The sequence below is a fragment of the Protopterus annectens genome, chromosome 12.part0, assembly GCF_019279795.1.
Source record: "Protopterus annectens isolate FY-2018-M chromosome 12.part0, PAN1.0, whole genome shotgun sequence".
NCBI classification, from domain to species: Eukaryota; Metazoa; Chordata; order Ceratodontiformes; family Protopteridae; genus Protopterus; species Protopterus annectens.
In genome coordinates, this window is record NC_056746.1 from 555898503 (window position 1) to 555916640 (window position 18138).

An 18138-nucleotide genomic window follows, 5' to 3' on the forward strand; every position below is an offset into this window, starting at 1 on the left:
GTGATGAGTAATACCTCATTATTCAGAGCAACTGCATCAGTCACAGTGCCATACAATACCAATGTAAACAGCACCAGTACAGGGTATCATTCTTGTATTTCTGGGCACAGTGTTGGTATCTGACAGACCTGTGGGAGAAATGTTTGTTAGCACTACCTGAATGTTGCCACACACAGTACCAGATTCCACATTACTATTATACACATACATCTCACTCTGTTACTGTACACACTGGCCACAGCTTGACAAGATGGGGGTGTGAATGGGACATATGTGGCTTCTTAGTCTTATAAGGTTTTGGGGAGTTCCTACTGTGCCAGCTTTGTTCTCATAGATGTGTGTCAATCAGTTGTATTTCCTGTTTGCTGCCTATATGTCTGGGATCATCCCACTGATTTCCCAGGGGGACAGGTTGACAGACAACAGATATGGGCCACTTTACTGGACATTCTGGATATATTTGTACAGTTGTGGGGTATAATTCTGTATGCAGACTACTACCACTGGCAGGTTTTGAACCATGGCTGTGCATGCTAAAAATACAACAGTTCACATCTCAGTTGCATGTGCTGTTCAGGTTTTGTTGTCTGCCTTTTCCCTGTTTTCTGTCTATGTGTCTCTCAGTTGTACTAAATGGCCTCTGGGGATTATACCAGTCATATATAGGCATTCCTATACATTCTATTTATGGTGCATGGTGTGGGTAACAGTGCTGAATACAACAGTACTATTACGTGTATGTAAATCTACATTACCATATGATACCAGAGTATACACATGCAGTCCAGCAGTTAGGCCTTTATTGTCAGGCTATTATGCTTTTATTTACATACATACTATATGAGTCTCTTCCTGCCATATTCTTGTACTTGTACTACAATACTTGCCTTAATCAATACAGGTTTTATACAGGCAATTCATTTACTAATACTTTTAGATTTATTTCCTATGACAGTACATGCAAGAGTATTACTGACCTGCCTCGCATCGCAACCTCTCCAGGTGACTTCCATGAGCCTCCTGGTTCATGGCCCGCTCGATTGCAGCTGTGGAGGACATAAGAGGAATATTTAGCCATACCTATCCATGATATACATCAGCTGGCAATTATTACACACATAGTGGGGTGATACTTACACACAGCTGGGGCATCCCCTGCAGTTCTAGCCTCTTGGATCCAGTGTTCCAAGAGGTTCCCCTTATGGCACTTCAGGTCAGCATAGTCATGCCTGACCTGCTCACCAGTTTGGGGTATGCCAGTGACACTAGTGAGGTCACAGGTGAGATGGTCTCAGGCTTCTGCCTTATATTGGGAACCCTGGTACTATCCCTGCAGCAGTCTCTGCTCATGGTCTTTGACAAGGAGCCCTGCCATGACTCTGAACTCCTGGATGCATTAGCGCTGCGCCTGAAAGTGCACACCCTCTCCCCTGGTGCCTGCAAGGAAAGCTACAACCAGTTATAAGATGTATTCCCACCTGTTGGGTTTAAGTAGAGCTGATTTCCTGCACTTTTTCATAATTGGCCGGTTTTGAAAAGGCTAAGCTATGGGCAAACCTGCTTACCTAAGGTTGGCATTGTTTAAAGGGATATAACACTGGGCACATTGAGTTAGCTGGCCTACACATTGCTTACACCTCCAAAGCTGGCCTGTGCAATGCTTAGTGTTGCTTACATTAGACTTTGCATTATATTTCCTTTTTGGCATTGATTTATTACTCATTACATCTTATATGTATACCTGGTATCCATGATTCATGTGTACGTACACTGTATGGGGTCCTTGTGCTTTATTGGGGACTTCAACACTCTATTACAATTACACCTCACTTCTGGGCTTACTGCTGTACTCCAATTGACATATTTATGTTATGTAGTGGGTTATGGAACATATGACTGTATACTGATTCCTTTCACAGGTTCAGTTTGATTTTACTATAGTGAGGACTTGTTTGCTGGTACCTCATTCTTTTGTACTGCTGGCTTGGTGGCTACCTACTATGATTATAGTGTATAGAGTCTTAGGTTCAAGACCTGCAAGGCTGTTTATTTTGTTGCTGGGCAGAACATGGGCCATTGGATACAGAGTGATTAAGGCACTTTTGAGCAGTTGTAAGTGGGTTTCTGTGAGGGTAAGCACTGCTAACCTCCGGTTAATGATGCTTACAGAGAGTTAGCTTCTAAATTGTTTAACCTGTGTGCGCATTGATTACCCTCACGCAAACAGGCTTACACCCATTTACTAGTGCTTACATATGCTTACTACTGCTTATTGGTGCTTAAACTTGCTTACTAGTGCTTTATTCATCATGACACTGATACCTCACATGTGCATTTAATGCAGTACTTCACTTCACAAATATATGTTATTTAGCGGGTTATGCAACAAAAATATTGGTCATAATGTGCTTTGCCATGGAAAATGGAATGTGCTGCAGTGGGACTCGAACCGGGAACACCTACAGCGAATGCTCTGCCCACTACACTATTGCTATGCTGTTTCATTTGCATATATCTTCCTTGTTATGCTTTTCAGCCATTTAAGCTGCATTAACCGTAGTTACGTAATTGGCACAACCGCGCACCTACGGTTAGCTTTAATTGGATTTTAAAATAAAAAAAAAAAGGTTTGTTCATTTTATTTGTAATTCCTTGCAGTTGTACATGGGGGAGAATGTTGGTGGGAATATGCAGACACCTATGAGTGGTCTCGCTCATTTCTTAGCCCTTTCTGTTGTTCTTCATTGCAGGGGCATGTATATTCTGAGAGCTCTGTTCTCAGACACACCCCCTGCACTCTTACATGCTCCATGTAAGATTAGGAGCTCAGGCAGCGCAACTCATTAATATGCATGGCGTGCTGCCATCCTGCTCCTAAATGGCCCTTTCCGTGCAGGACTAAGCTAGTCCTGCATGAAAGATTAGTAAATCCAGGGGTATATTATATGACAGCTGAGCAGTGGTGGCATGGTTGTCACAATTAACTGTGCAATAGATGAGCATTGGTATCATAGATGCAACAATTTCTTAAACAAGAAAGTAAGAGAAAACTATTAGTGCAGTAAGGCAAATCATCAATATAACACAGTACCACGATTTCATTTTATACATGTAACTTTAGCAATGCAGCTGGTTCATAAGAAAGGTGCGTAGATGAATACAGTAGATGGCATTTACCAAATTTTGGCAAAGTGATTGAACTCCAAGTCAGACAAAAACACTGTTATGGAAATTTAATGGAATTCTCTGTGAGTCTATACTTTCAGATGAGTAAAGAGATTTTGGTAATGAGAAACATGGTGTCAGAGACATAGGTAATAAGAAATGTGATGTCATAGAGCCTGGTCAGGATAGGTGAGGGTTAGAGATGCTTGTAATGAAAGCTATGACATCTTAGAAGCTAGTAATGAGTGGAATTGAGGATGGTAATGATCATAGCGGTGGTAGAGAGACTTATAATGAGAGAAGTGGAGTCAGACCATGTGATAATGTGAGGTATGGTATCAGAGGGGCTGGTAATGGGAGGTATGGTATCTCAGACTCTCGTAATGAGAGGCATGGTAGAAAAGCATCTGTAAATGAGAGTCGCAGGGGCTTGGAATTAAAGGCATGGTATCAGAGAAGCTATAATGAGAGGTGTTTTGTTAGGCTTCTGATGACAGCAGTGATGTTGGACATTCTGGAAATGACAGACATGGTATCAGAGAGGCACATAATGGGAGATATGGTATCACAGAGACTGATAATGAGACACAGAGTATCAAAGCAGTTGCAGATGAGAGGGGAGGTGTCACAGGGTCTTGTAATTAGAGGCCTGGTATCATAGGGTCTGGTAATGAAAGGCAGGGTATTAGAGACTCTGTAAATGAAAGATGAGGTATTGCAGGAATTTGCAATTAGAGGCATGGTATCAGGGAGGCTGGTAATCAGAGATGTTGTGCCAGAATGGCTGGTAACAAGAGGCACGGTGTTACAGAATCCAACAGTGAGAGGTATGGTATCTGAGAAGCAGGTAATGGGAAACATTGTGTCAGAGAAGACAGTAATGAAAAGACTGGCATCAGACAGGGTGTCAACGAGATCCATGGTGTCAGAGATGGTAATAAAGAGAGGTTTATGTCAGACAGGTTGTTAATTAGAGGCATGATGCAGACAGGGTGGTAATAAGATATGTGGTATCAGAGAAGCTGTTAATAAGAAGTGTTGCTTTGGATAGGTTGATCAGAACTGGCATTGTGTCAGAGATGGCTGTAATGCGAGAAAATAGGGGAGAAGCTAGTAATGAGATGTTTGATGTCAGATAAGCTGGTAATGAGCAGTGTGGTGTCAGAGGGGCTGGTAATTAGATGTGTGGGGTCAGGGAGCCAGAGGGGCTGGTAATTAGATGTGTGGGGTCAGGGAGCCTGGTAATGAGATGTGAGTTGTAAGAGAGGTCAGTAATGAGAGCTGAGGTGTCAGAGAGTCTAGTGATGAGAGTTGAGGTGGCAGAGAGGTCAGTAATGATAGGTGAGGTGGTAGAGATGTCGTTAATGGGAAGTGAGATGGCAAAGAGGTCAGTAATGAGAGGTGAACTGGCAGAGAGGTCGGTAATGAGAGGTGAGGTGTCAAGGAGCCTGGTAATGACAGCTGAGGTGGCAGAGAGGTCGGTAATGAGAACTGAGATGGCAGAGAGATCGGTAATAAGAGGTGAAGTGGCAGAAAGGCTGGTGATGAGCAGTGAACTGGCAGAGAGGTGGGTAATAAGAAGCATGATGTCAGAGAATCTGAAAATGAGAGAAGCGGTATCAATGGGTCTGGTAACAAGAGGTGTAAAGGCAGAGAAGCTGGTGATCAGGACCATGGTGATAGAGAGGTTGCTAATAAGAGGTATTGTATTAGAGAGGCTGGTAATGATAGGCATGCTACTGAAGATGGTGGTAATAGCGGTCTCACATAATCTGGTAATGAGAATTGTAGTATTAGAGTAAATGATAATGAGAGATGTTGTGTGACAGGAGTATGGCAATGATAACCATGGTGTCAGAGAGTCTATTAATGAGAAATATTATGTCAGAGATTCAGGTAACCCATGTAATGCCATGCAGGCTAGTACTGGAGTAGCACTGTTTTAAGTTTTTTATGAGTAATACTATGCTTGCTATTCAATGTGCAGTGCACACCAAGATATGGTAGCAGCTTCTGGTGAGAGGTGGGACAGAATGATCACAGCATGTCAGATTCTGGATTAGGTCAAACATACCTCAGAAGATCTACGTGGTAAGAGGTGTTAATGTAGCTAAAAATATAAAACAGAAGGATGATAAAGGAAGAATCATAAATAGGATTGTCCTTTTCAACCAGATCAATAGCTAATTGATAACATCCAGTAAATCATGCTGACAAAAGTGTTGTCTACATAGACCAGGAATAAATTGCATTTCTTTACAGAGCACCAGTGAGACTGTAGTTGATGACCTTTATATATTTCTGAAGGTGTTAAGCATACGTGTCTGGTAGAAGTGGTACAGAGGACAGTAACACAACAGTTTATGGTATCTATACCTTCAAAAATGATGGCAAACTGAATCCCAGAATCCATATATTCTTGAAGATAAATGGAATAAGCTGGTCACAATTTAGATTCATAGAAAACTGAAGAATAATGTAAGTCATGTCAGTCTTAGCAGATGGTACAGAACAGGTAGACAATAACAGTATTATAAACACATTCTCACAAATCTGCTGCATCTGCAGCTGGACTATAGACAGAAAAAACATCCAAGTAAGTAAACCAGTGATGAAATGGACATAATCGTGGAGGAAATGAAAGAAATTTATAGGGGTAAGGGAGACGAGTAGGTAGAGAGAAGAAAACAATGCAAAGAGAATTTGTAGTTCCAGACATATTAGAACTACTTTTTATAGCTCATTTCATTGACTGATTTGTATCTTCTTGTGATCACAATGTGAATATATCAGGCTCAGTGAGTTGAGATAGTATGATCTGTGGCTTAGAAGTGTAAATGAAATAATTCCATTTCCAAATTAGATGGAAAAATTAATCGTCTGCCTCATATCTGATGCACATGAGACAATAAGGCCTACAATGGGCAAAGCTTTCTGCAAGGATGGGTGGGGGCAGGGACAGCTGCAGGAAGCCCCTATTGTGAAGTGGGAGGTAGTAGTTGAGAAGTTAGTGAGAGGGTAGTTTGGTGTGTGTGTGCGGGGGAGGGGGCGCGTTTATATTACGTGATCGAACAGTGAAATGTTTGAACACATAATAATCGACCCCAAAATCTTGAAATGCCATAATGTTGAACGACAAAAAAAATAAAAAAAACATAAAAACACCCAAACAAACCATAAAAATGCTCTAAGCAGGAATGCAAGCCCCCCCTGCACCCCCACACCCAGCTACTTAAATATACTAACTCCAAGATTGCACTACAGTGCAGACAATGGAAAACTTCCATGTCCGCACTGTTCAGAGATCTCCATTGAACCGTTCGACATTCTGACAGTTCGACATTTAAGGGTCAGTTATTACGTGTTTGAACATTTCACTGTTCGATCACGTAATATAGACTATGTGTGTGTGTGTGTGTGTGTGTGTGTGTGTGTGTGTGTGTGTGTGTGTGTGTGTGTGTGTGTGCATAGGTGAATGTATGAGCATGTCTGTGACTGCAATTGAGTGGGAAGGGGGCTGTGTGTGTCTGCGTGTATGTAATGAATGTGTGAATGTGTGTTTTGTGAGTGTGTGTTTTGTGTGTGTGTGTGTGTGTGTGTGTGTGTGTGTGTGTGTGTGTGTGTGTGTGTGTGTGTTGTGTTGGAAAGGGTGGGTTAGGTTGGGTTAGCTTTCCAACTTTCACACACCATTAGACTAATGAGGAAAACCAGTGGCAATGGATCGGTGGGGGGGGGGTCACTAGCCACCAGAGAGATCTACAGCTACATGTGTTGGGGGGATTCACTAGCCACCATGGAAAACTGCAACCACATGTTTTGGAGGAATACAAGCCACCAGGGATAATTCTGCAAACTTATGCCTTCATGTCATTTAAAACTAATGGTGATTAGAGGTGGGGGGGCCACTAAACACCAAGGATAATGCAGGGATTGGGAGGGATGCTTGGCACCAGGGGTAGTATAAATATTATGCTTTAAAGGTACTTGATAAAAAAGCATACAGCAGGGAATCACTAGACTCCAGGTGTACTTTAAGTAGCATACCTTAAACAGCACTAAAAGGGATTTCAGTGGTATACCCTCCCACCTCCAAAAGAGGAAATAAATCTTCTGTGCCATCACTAGACATGAAGAATGTCATATATAAAAGCAACATAGAGAAAAAGAAAACATTAAATAGCATCCAACTGTATTTGAGGTACTGAATATTGTAATAGATATAAAAGAACTGGAAGTGGGATCTTTAGAAAAGGGTAGGAGCTAATTCCATAGAAATAATGGAATGTGTGTGAACATGCAGAATAATGATCTGGGGGAGTGAAGTTTAAGGGAAGGCAGGAAGTGAGCAATTTGTGTAATGCTGGACTGATAAGTATACAAAAGAACATATGTAATGTATAATTTATGTAAATGGGAACATGTTAATATGGTTTGTTTTCTTTTATATAAATATATGTATGCTTCTGTCTTAAGTGATAATTCATTAAAGGTGTTAAAAAAGACAAAACTAATGATGGCACAAAATCATGAATGGGTTTTAAATATACCTCATACAAGCTTACAATAGTCACTAGAATAGCTTTTACTCTACCATTGAAAGCTGTAAAATACTTTTGCTCCTAAGAGGTATTTTTTAAATATTGTACTACATGGAAGTAGTTTAAGCCCAGTGCACTGTAAATATTTGGGTCTCACCAATTGCAACCCTTTTTGCTATGTGTTCTTGACATAGATGACAAGATACAATTCTCAAGCTTTGCTCACACAATGAATTTCTGATGTCTGTATTTCAAACATGGCAATCTGGTTATAATCAGGAAGCAGGCACAATCCTCCTATATCCTTTTCTATCTGTGGACAGCAAATTTCATTATTAATGAAGATTCCTCACATAGGTCACATCATCTGAGATACTTTTGTATTTATCAGGTTCATTGAAGATATGGGCTGCTGTTGTTGCATGGACTTTTAATTCTGACCTGCATAGCATTTCTTGTCTTTGCCATCATCTTCTTACCAATTTCCCTTCCTCACTAGAAGGCCCCATTTGAAATAAATAAGAATGAATCTTTAATACCTTCAGGTGAAATGACGTCAAGGCTTTATGAACCTAAAGCTATTTCCATAAATACCCAGTTATCAGCTAATACACAGACCAAAATAAGTCACACATTCAACTGCTATCAAGAAAGCAAAGACTGCCTACTTATGGTTTAACAAAACTATGTGCAGTGATGAAGCACATATAACAAATAAAGGTGTTAGTAGTAAAAAAGTGTCCAGGGAGCTTGTCTTGTGTTCTGTCTGTTGCCATGAAAATTGAATTGTTATGTGTCACCTCTTTTTACTTTCTTTTGCCACATCTCTTTTACTAAGCATAATTAATTTCAGAATTTATCACAGTAAATCTATCTATCATATATGCATTCTTTAACAGTCCCTGTACAATCAACTAGATGAAAGGATTTTAGTATTAGCCTTTCGCCTACCTGCAGTGTAGACAAACACCTAGAAAATCTGTTTAAAGAGACAGATACATGTTATATACTCTTATAAACTGATAACATGTTCATCAGTATCTTACAGCTGCCATCTACATCTCACAGCTCCAGGGTTCAGAGTTCAATCTCAGTCTCTAGTTAATGCTTGTGTGGAGCTTGTATGTTCTCCCAATGTTTTTGTGGGCTTCTGCTTAAAACATGCAGACTGATAGGCTATTCATTTTCCTGTGTACATTATGTTTACATTTTCCTTGTAGTTAACAAACAAATTACAAAAATTCCTTAGCCTTAGAAAAATTACAAGGGTATATAAAATGAATTAATATAAAGTATAGCATATGCAAATAGTATTACTTAAGCAAAGTCCTGAAAGATTTTTTAGCATCATGCAGTCCTTATGGATAATAAACAATGAAAATGGCGAGCTGCCAAATCAATAACAGCAACTCTATGTGTAAACTAAGTGTACACGATCTGCATTCAAGAACTCCCTACTGCACTTTTTGTGTTTTCTAGTCACTAAGGAAGAAATATACTAAGTGTACATGTAGTATGAAAGTCTAATGTCTCTCATTATTAACTGACTTAACCTTTATGAAGCCCCCTCAGTATTTAAATCTGGAAACACATCAGTAGGAAAACTAAAATTAGGAGGAAGAAGGTGTGAGTTATGCTTGTGTTGTCTGCTCACTCAAAATGGTGTACATAGTGTACACTTAGTATAGGTATTAATGAATCCCATGGGGGTGCATGTAATTAAATAAAATGCCTGCAGTTCTTTCTTATGTATTTATTCTAAAATAATTCCAGAGAAAAATAATCATTTGGTGGTTATATTAGCTAAGCACAGAGACTCTCATAATTAGAGTAGAATCTCAAAGAGTCTGCTTAAAAATATCAAGGACACAGATAAAATGTACATGAAATAAGTTTTATTATATAAGAAACCACATTACAGTGATCTGTACTGGGATTTTAATGCACAGAACATGCACATTCTGATGCTTTCATTAGCTATACAGCTAAACTTCTTTGCTCCAGAATCAGAAACAAAGTCAAAAGTAATTAAGTAAAATTGACATGCAATTCCTGAGCACTAAGAAGTATGAAACATTAATGTCTTTCATTATTAACTGACTTTAATTCTCAGTTATTTACAAAAAAAAAATCAAAAAGTTGCTAGTTGGAACACTTTGACATTAATATTAAGAAAATAGGATTGTTTTATTTCAAGATGTTCACTTTGTTAATACTTATTTGTTTCTTGTGTGTTTTTATTGAAAAGTTAATAAAGATTATGGAGAAAAAAATTTACAAGGGGCAGGGCAAAAATATTAGGCAAAATTAAATATGCACTGCAAAGTAATAGCTGAGAATTATGTCTTTGGTTAGTATATGGGTTACAGAGATATTCAATTAATTCCTTGCTGCATTTTTAATAGAAAACCAGTATTCTCTTGCAGAGCATGGATTTTCATGGTTAGAAAAATGCTACAACTATATTATGCATGTTCTCTTCTCAGTCCTAAAATTATTATTGAGTTGTATTCATAAACGTACAGAAAGTTCTACAGCACATCAGCTAAAATACCAGTTGCATTTTTTTATTTTATTTTATCTTACTTATTTTTATTATTTTTATTTATTATTTACCTTCATGTGCTATTGTAATTGTAAAACAAAGAAGAGTAATCTGCCTGCCTCTTCAGTTTCTTTGAATTTATCTTCATGGAAAGTGTAGAAATGTCAATGTAATTATACACAGACTATATATATCTATTGCATCTTTAAACAGAGACAAAAAACAAAGAAACAACAGTTTAAACTTTAAAGTTATTGTAACAAATTTTCTAGTGAGTCATGAATCTAATCTTAACAACTGCCATCATTTAACTAATAACAGGTGCATTTTATTCAAGCTGTTGAATTATATAGCTTCAAAACAGATATCATGAATTTTGAAATATTTATTTTCTTGATGTCTTGATGAAAAAGTGATCCTTTTATTGTTTCCCAATAAAACAACGCCATATAAGACTGTTCTGTTAGAGCTTGCAGGCATTTTGATTCTCACTCACTGAAATTAATTTATTTGAGGATAACTGACAAATTCTAAGAACTTAGAAAAAATCGGGCAAAGAAAATCATTTGTAGGATGCAGTAGGAGTAAATATAGAATATAATGTTTGGAACATAATTCATGAACATTGTTCTGTAATGGTCAAACTATAGTGAGAAAGCATCTGCTTCAGAACATTGCTAGCCAGCTGAACTTTCAGAGGAACACAAGCTACCTAATTTAATTAGAGAAATATAAAAGACATGCAAAGTGTTTAGCTAACTGAGCTTAACATAACTGCATCTAAGGTCATGTCCTTTAGCAGAACAGAAAAGCCAATACAAAGCCTGAAAAGCATGTATTCATGTTTGCAATGAATGGTAAAAATGTGATGTGCTAAACAGTTAACTGCTATGCGAATGCAAGAAATGCAAAGAATGATTCTTCATCTCACCATTCATCACTCATTATATAGTGAAAGTGGAACACCCTAAAAACAGGAAAAAATATATATATATTTTTTGCAGGGGGCATAACCTCTGCATTCCTGATGTGGGGGTTAAGCTTCCACACCCTCGGAATTATATATACCAACTCCACAGATACAACACATAAAAGAAAAGGGGAAAATTCAGAAAGTGCACTGCCTACTTGTATAATACAATACAGTACAATGGAACTCACCACAACATTAAATTCTTGCACAAAAGTTGCTCGGGGAATGTAGGAGCACAAACACATAGGTAAACCCCTGTCTATTTGCCATTATATAAAATTCTATTATTCTGTAATATGCAAGGATCCCATTTAGGGTTAGTTCTGTACCATATGTCCATTACTTCACAGAAGATGTTCCATCTCTCCAGTGACCCTCTGCTGGATTAAAGGAATAATGGAGAATGAATAACATGCTGTTTACTCACAGCAATAAGCAACTTTTTAAAACAAATACAGTAAAGTGTCAAATACATGCACTAATTTAAACAGCTCAATCATCTTCATTTTAGAAGCCAAAAATGGCACTCAACATTTAAAGGCAAAAAGCCAAATATGGAAAACAAAGAATTAAAAAAAAAAACAATGTGTTTGCTTATTTGTTTGTTTGTCACTGTCTTAAATGTGCAACTGAGTCTGAGGACTCCTTTCAACCACGACTTACAGAAGAGGTACAGAGTATGTGAAATTGTACATTTGCATAAATGTTAAACTTATAAGACTAAGGTATAATACATATGTTTTAATAACAGCTACAAAGGTTAAAATGCTAAAATAGGGTGTAACACTCTACCATATAAATGTGTTGGCCATGACACCTGGACAAATGTAGGTGATAAAAGTGTGTTTACATTATAAGCACCAAATTATCTGGCAACAAGGCACAGGAGATCATTTTTGTCATATTATTACAATCACCCAGTTGTATGAAACTGATTTAAGATTAACCAATTATTACTTTTCTATTTACAAAATTGTTATAGATGCCAAGCTGCCATATCCTGTGTCTTTGCTGGTGGGAGTATGAAATATCAGTAAGTTAAAGAACAGAAGTGAAGCAACAATTATCAGACTGTCACAGTGGGAGATGACATGGAGGTAGATCAGAAGTAGTATACTAACATATGTCCAAGCTATGTCATGAATAACACCTAAATGGTTCTTGTTTAAAATCATGGAGTGAGAGAGTATAAGGTCATAAAATTAATGGCTCAAAGACCTAAAAATAACACCTGTAGAAAAGTGCTTCTTCACATTTGTTACACTGATGGACTGGAAGACAGTAACTATAAACTGGTACAGAAGTAACATATGATACAAAATATGCTATATCTGTTATTGTAATAAACTGAAGTATTGTGCTGTTTCTTTATAGCTTTCCAGGTCATTAAGAATCAAAATACCTCTCAAACACAAATTCTCTCTTTTCCACTGTTGCTCAACTATTATATTTCATCTTTATTTGTATTACAGCCAGTAATATCCAATTTTGGGAAATTACTTTTAAAATAACTCTATTACTTCTAAGTTCAACTATTGCTGCAGTCACAGTACTACATACACTACAGTTCTTCTTTTGCTTCACCAGTGTAGGCAGATAGGTGTATCACATTTGTGTCACACTAAAGATTTATAGAGATTCAGATGTTTAATTGTGTAGAGTCATTCAGAGACCATATCCATCCTCTATCAATGTGGGTTCTCTTTGTGTTCACCAATTTCTTTTCAAATCCTTAAGACATGCTGATAGATTAACTGACTGTCTTCTAATAAAACTGGGGTAGACAACATTCTTTTAGTCAGAGTGCTGAAAAAAGAAGATGCATACACTTGTAGGATGTCTGGGTACTGGGGAGTCGGTAAAATAAATAAATTGTGTGTGAAAATACACACACACACACACACACACACACACACACACACACACACACACACACACACACACAAACACCCCCAGACATACATACCCCCCCCACACACACACACACACATATATGCAGACACGCACTTGCCTAAATAATTAGACTATCACTTTGCAGTCTAATGTGGTCACACTTTGAAAGACTAATCATAGGAAACCAGAACAATAATATGTCAGAAAAAAACATAAAAACTGATCAGACGTCTTGAATGGTATAGTACATATAATAGAATGACACATTTGTTTCACAGAATACTGACAGGAAAAAAATCATACTACAATCCAAAATGCCCATAAAAAAAGGAAATGTAAGAAATAGAAACAATTCAAAACAATTTCAGTATAAGCTTGGCATGTGTTTATACAGACAGCACCATACAACACAGTTGATGTGCATAACAAAAACAGATATACGCACACAAACCCACACACACACACACACACACACACACACACACACACACACACACACACACACACACCACATATGCATGCATAAGCACACCAAACAAACACCAAGCAGTCTTCTGACTTAGCCTAGAGATTGTTAATTAATTCATTTCACAGTCCTTTCTTACACAGGGAAAACACTTTCAATCCTATTCCCATGCGTTCCCTTTAATGTGAAGTGCAGGAGGAAGTTTTTTTCTCTTGTGTTTGACTGCAGAAACCTTAAGATTTGCAGGATTTGTAAGAAGAAAATCAAGTGCTTTTCAGAAGCCTAAATACTAGTGAAAATGTATCTTGCCACAGCTGCTGGGAGGGTTTCAGAGTCCAACTGTAAATTGCCTGTAGATGCACATATAATCTGTATGTCGAAGTGTGTGTGTGTGTGTGTGTGTGTGTGTGTGTGTGTGTGTGTGTGTGTGTGTGTGTGTGTGTGTGTGTGTGTGTGCAGCTCAAGGTGGACAGGTGTTCTCTCCAGAACTGGTTCACTGTCTTATGCCCATTGCTTGCCACAATATGCCACGGCTCCTTCATGACTCTTAATGGGATAATTCCAGAGTCAGAAAATGAAAATAGCTTTACTGAAGGCAGACAACCTTAATGACCCACTAAGACAACCATATCTGATTTCATGGATGTTGCAGTGCCCATGAAGCCAAGACAAGACATATATATATATATATATATATATATATATATATATATATATATATATATATATATATATATATATATATGGATCTACCTGACAACACCGACGCACTACAACAACGACAACGAAATCACCGACACCACATAACCGAAAGTTCACAAACACGAAGCCTCACATGCCCGACACACCACAATCCCGACAATCAACAAACAAAACAAATCCCCTGTCCAAAAAGCACACACACAACACAAGCACACCAAAATCCTTACAAACCCACACTAAACCTTACATACACAACTATCTACAACCTTAACCCAAACCCTAACCCTAAGGTCCGTCACTATCGCACACTCACCTAACCCGCGCCCTAACCCTAACTCACTTAACCTGCCCCTAACCCTAAAGACTGTCACTATCGCACACTCACCTGACCAGCGCCCTAACCCTAACTCACTTAACCCACCCCTATCCCTAGAGTCCGTCAATATCGCACACTTACCTTACTCGCACCCTAACCCTAACGTCCGTCACTACCGCATACTTACACAGCCTTTTCACATGTCGGTGTTCTCAGCATCGGGGTTTTCATCCATCGGTCATCTCAGTTTTCGATCTTCTGGTGTCGGTCTTCTCATCGTTGGCATTGTCAGCTTTCAGCGTTGTCAGGTAGACCCATATATATATATATATATATATATATATATATATATATATATATATATATATATATATATATATATATATATATATATAAAACACAATAAATAAACAAACTTAGCAAACAATATAAACACATAGCAGATATGAAGCAAATTAGAAAGTGTTTATAACAATGTTAGCCTACTAAGCTAAGGACTATGCTATCCTTTTGCACATCCATGATAAATGGGAGACATCATGACATAAATTATTCCATTAACTCAGTGAGAAAACTCATTGATGAACAGTTGCTGTAACTCCATAATATAAAATGAAGAAAATCAAACTGAGTAATGGGGAGGAGGAATGGAGGTTTGCAAGTAAATAAGAGTAGAAGGAATACAGGGTACACCTGAAAAATGACAGGGTTCAAGGAGATGGGGGCTGTAGATAATGTTATTAGTATAGTAGTTCCATGGATGACCATTTTACAGCTTAGCCTACATGGGAAGTAACAGTAGTGGTCAGACTTTAATCGACATCTCCATCCATATATTAAGCTTTTCTCATCAAATTTATATTCCCTACAGTCTAGCTTCAAGGCATTAAATATTAAGAAAGCATGTCAATTATGTTCCATTGATTTTTACTCTGTATACAGGTTTGCTGTCTCTACACACCTTTTTGTCTGCTTCTGAACTCTCACATTTTTCCTTCTACTGTATATAACCTAATAGCCTTACCTACTAGGTTACTCTGAAAATCAATGAACAGAAATAAGATGGGGATAAGAAAACTAAAGCTTACATCCAAAGCCAAGGCAACTTTCACAAATTTAGCACTGCAGATAAACAATTTATGGATATACTGCTGTTTTCATGAGAGAATTGTCACTCACACATGACTGCTAAAAGTGCCAAATGAAAGGCCAGTTGACCAGCTGACTACTCACTTTAAATTAGAGGTTTAAGAAAAGCAAGTCATTTAGAATTTGTTTTTAGCAGACCATTTAAAACTAATAATAGAAAAGTTGTTTCATGGCATGCGATTAATAAAATACAGAGGGATGCATAGCTTCATGCAGCAGTGGTATGCAGCCCTCACACTCAGGTAACTGTGGTTTAATTAGTGGCCTCCACACTAGAGGGCCCGGGCAGTGAGTGTAGGGGCATAGTCTGTTCACCTTCTTTAAGGATGGAGAGGATATTTACATTTGGGGTTATACTAGACAGTGAAGTTTCTCTGGTGGAGACTGGAAAATCTGCCACTCATGCTTCTGGGAAGGAACAGGGCTGCTTGGAGGAAATGTCCCTTGTAGAAGTGAGAGGATAGCCTTCACTGTCAGCTCATTGCACATCCTCTCCCTGCCACTTTGTTAATTGCAAGTGAGGTATAGGACTGCAGCAAGAAACTTAAACCACTCAGATGGCTAAGTGTTGGCCTCTCCCAGTCAACCTTTGCTCTAGTGATAGAGGATAAATGTGCTGACTGACTGGGAGGGAGACTAATGATAGCTGACAGCAGGAGGAAAAACAAGCACAAATGCACTGGCATTTATGCAGACTGTATTGTGTTAAGATAACAGTTCAGATATTAAAATCCTATCAGTATGTCAGATCCATTCATCCCATTTTGGGGTATAATAAATTATAAAATATTACAAACAATTTAAAATGAGGAAGAGGCATTAATAAAGTGGAAACAAATAAGGAATACACTGTAGGTACTAAAACTCTTGTTTAATAAAACGCAAAGCTGTCAAGCAACTGCTCTTTCTCAATGCATAAAAATGCTAAGTGAATGGTCACTTATAAAAATATAAGCTATCCAATCAACAACAAGAATCAATTAAACAATAATTTTTACCATTCCCACCCAGAATTATAAACAAGACAATAATACAAGACAGCCTGGTAAACAACATACAAACAAAAATAAAAAAATATATATTCATAAAGATTATTTTTTCATAGAAAGTATTTTTATAAAAACAATCAAATACATTCAGATTTATATTTAAGTACTGGTTTCAAACTATTCTGAGAATTCAACCCCAGGGTGGCAGATGCTCGAAAATAATCAATCCACTTACATTCTGCAAGTTCAGTCTTAACATCACCACCCCTTATTCCTATATTTATTACCTGAATTACTCTAAACTTAAAAGAATGCTCAGGTCCCATTGATTGTATATGTTTAAATAATGCATTATTATCCACTCCTTTACGAATCTCAGACAAATGTGAACACGTGCACTGCTTCAACTTTAAATTAGTTTTACCTATATAAAAACTAGTACAGGCAACGTAGTTAGCTAAATAAATCACATTCTCACTTTGACAAGTGGTATAAGTTCTAAATTCAAAATTAACTTTGGAAATTGGATATTCAAAAATCAAATCAGTATTAATAATGTTGCAAAAACTGCAATGATGGCATGGATGTGTCCCTCTACTATTTATAAATAATGTATTATTACATGGCATATCCTTATAGCATAACAATTGTTTAAGATTTCTCTCTTTCTTATGTACAAAAAAGGGGCTAGAACCTAAAATATTGTTAAGGCCAACATTAGACATTAGAATAAGCCAATATTTACTAACAATCTGTTTAATACCATTTGTAAGTCTATTATATTTCATTAAATATCTAACAGGTATTCTCTGCAGATTTTCATCCCTAGCAATCATTGTATCTACAGAACTATGTTTTAGATAAGGCTGACCCACATCCACACATCTAGCTATAACTTCTATTCTCATATTATTCAAAAGATTCAAATCATAACCTCTCATTTGAATATCCTTAGTCATAGAGTCCAAATCACTAAGAAATTCACTGTCATTTGTGTTGTCTACTAGCTCGCAAGAACTGACTATAGATAGTGCCTTTAAAGGTATACCTAGGGTGCATACTCTGAGAATGCACATACCATGTTGCTTGTACATTTTTTCTAAAGATAGTGGTACCAAACCCAATATCTGATGCACTAATAGTAATATCCAAAAAATTCACCCTACTCTTATCCCAAGTCAAATCAAAGACTAAAAAAATTAGCATTTTCATGCAACCAATCAATGAATAAAGCTAAGGTAGCAGCACTACTATTCCATAACAAAAAACATTGTCAACAAAACATTTAAAGAATAATAAATTATTATTCTTATAACTCACAGAATCAATGTTATCAAAGATATACAGCTCTTCCCATCTGTCCAAAACTAAGTTGGCATACGTATTCGCAACAGGTATGCCC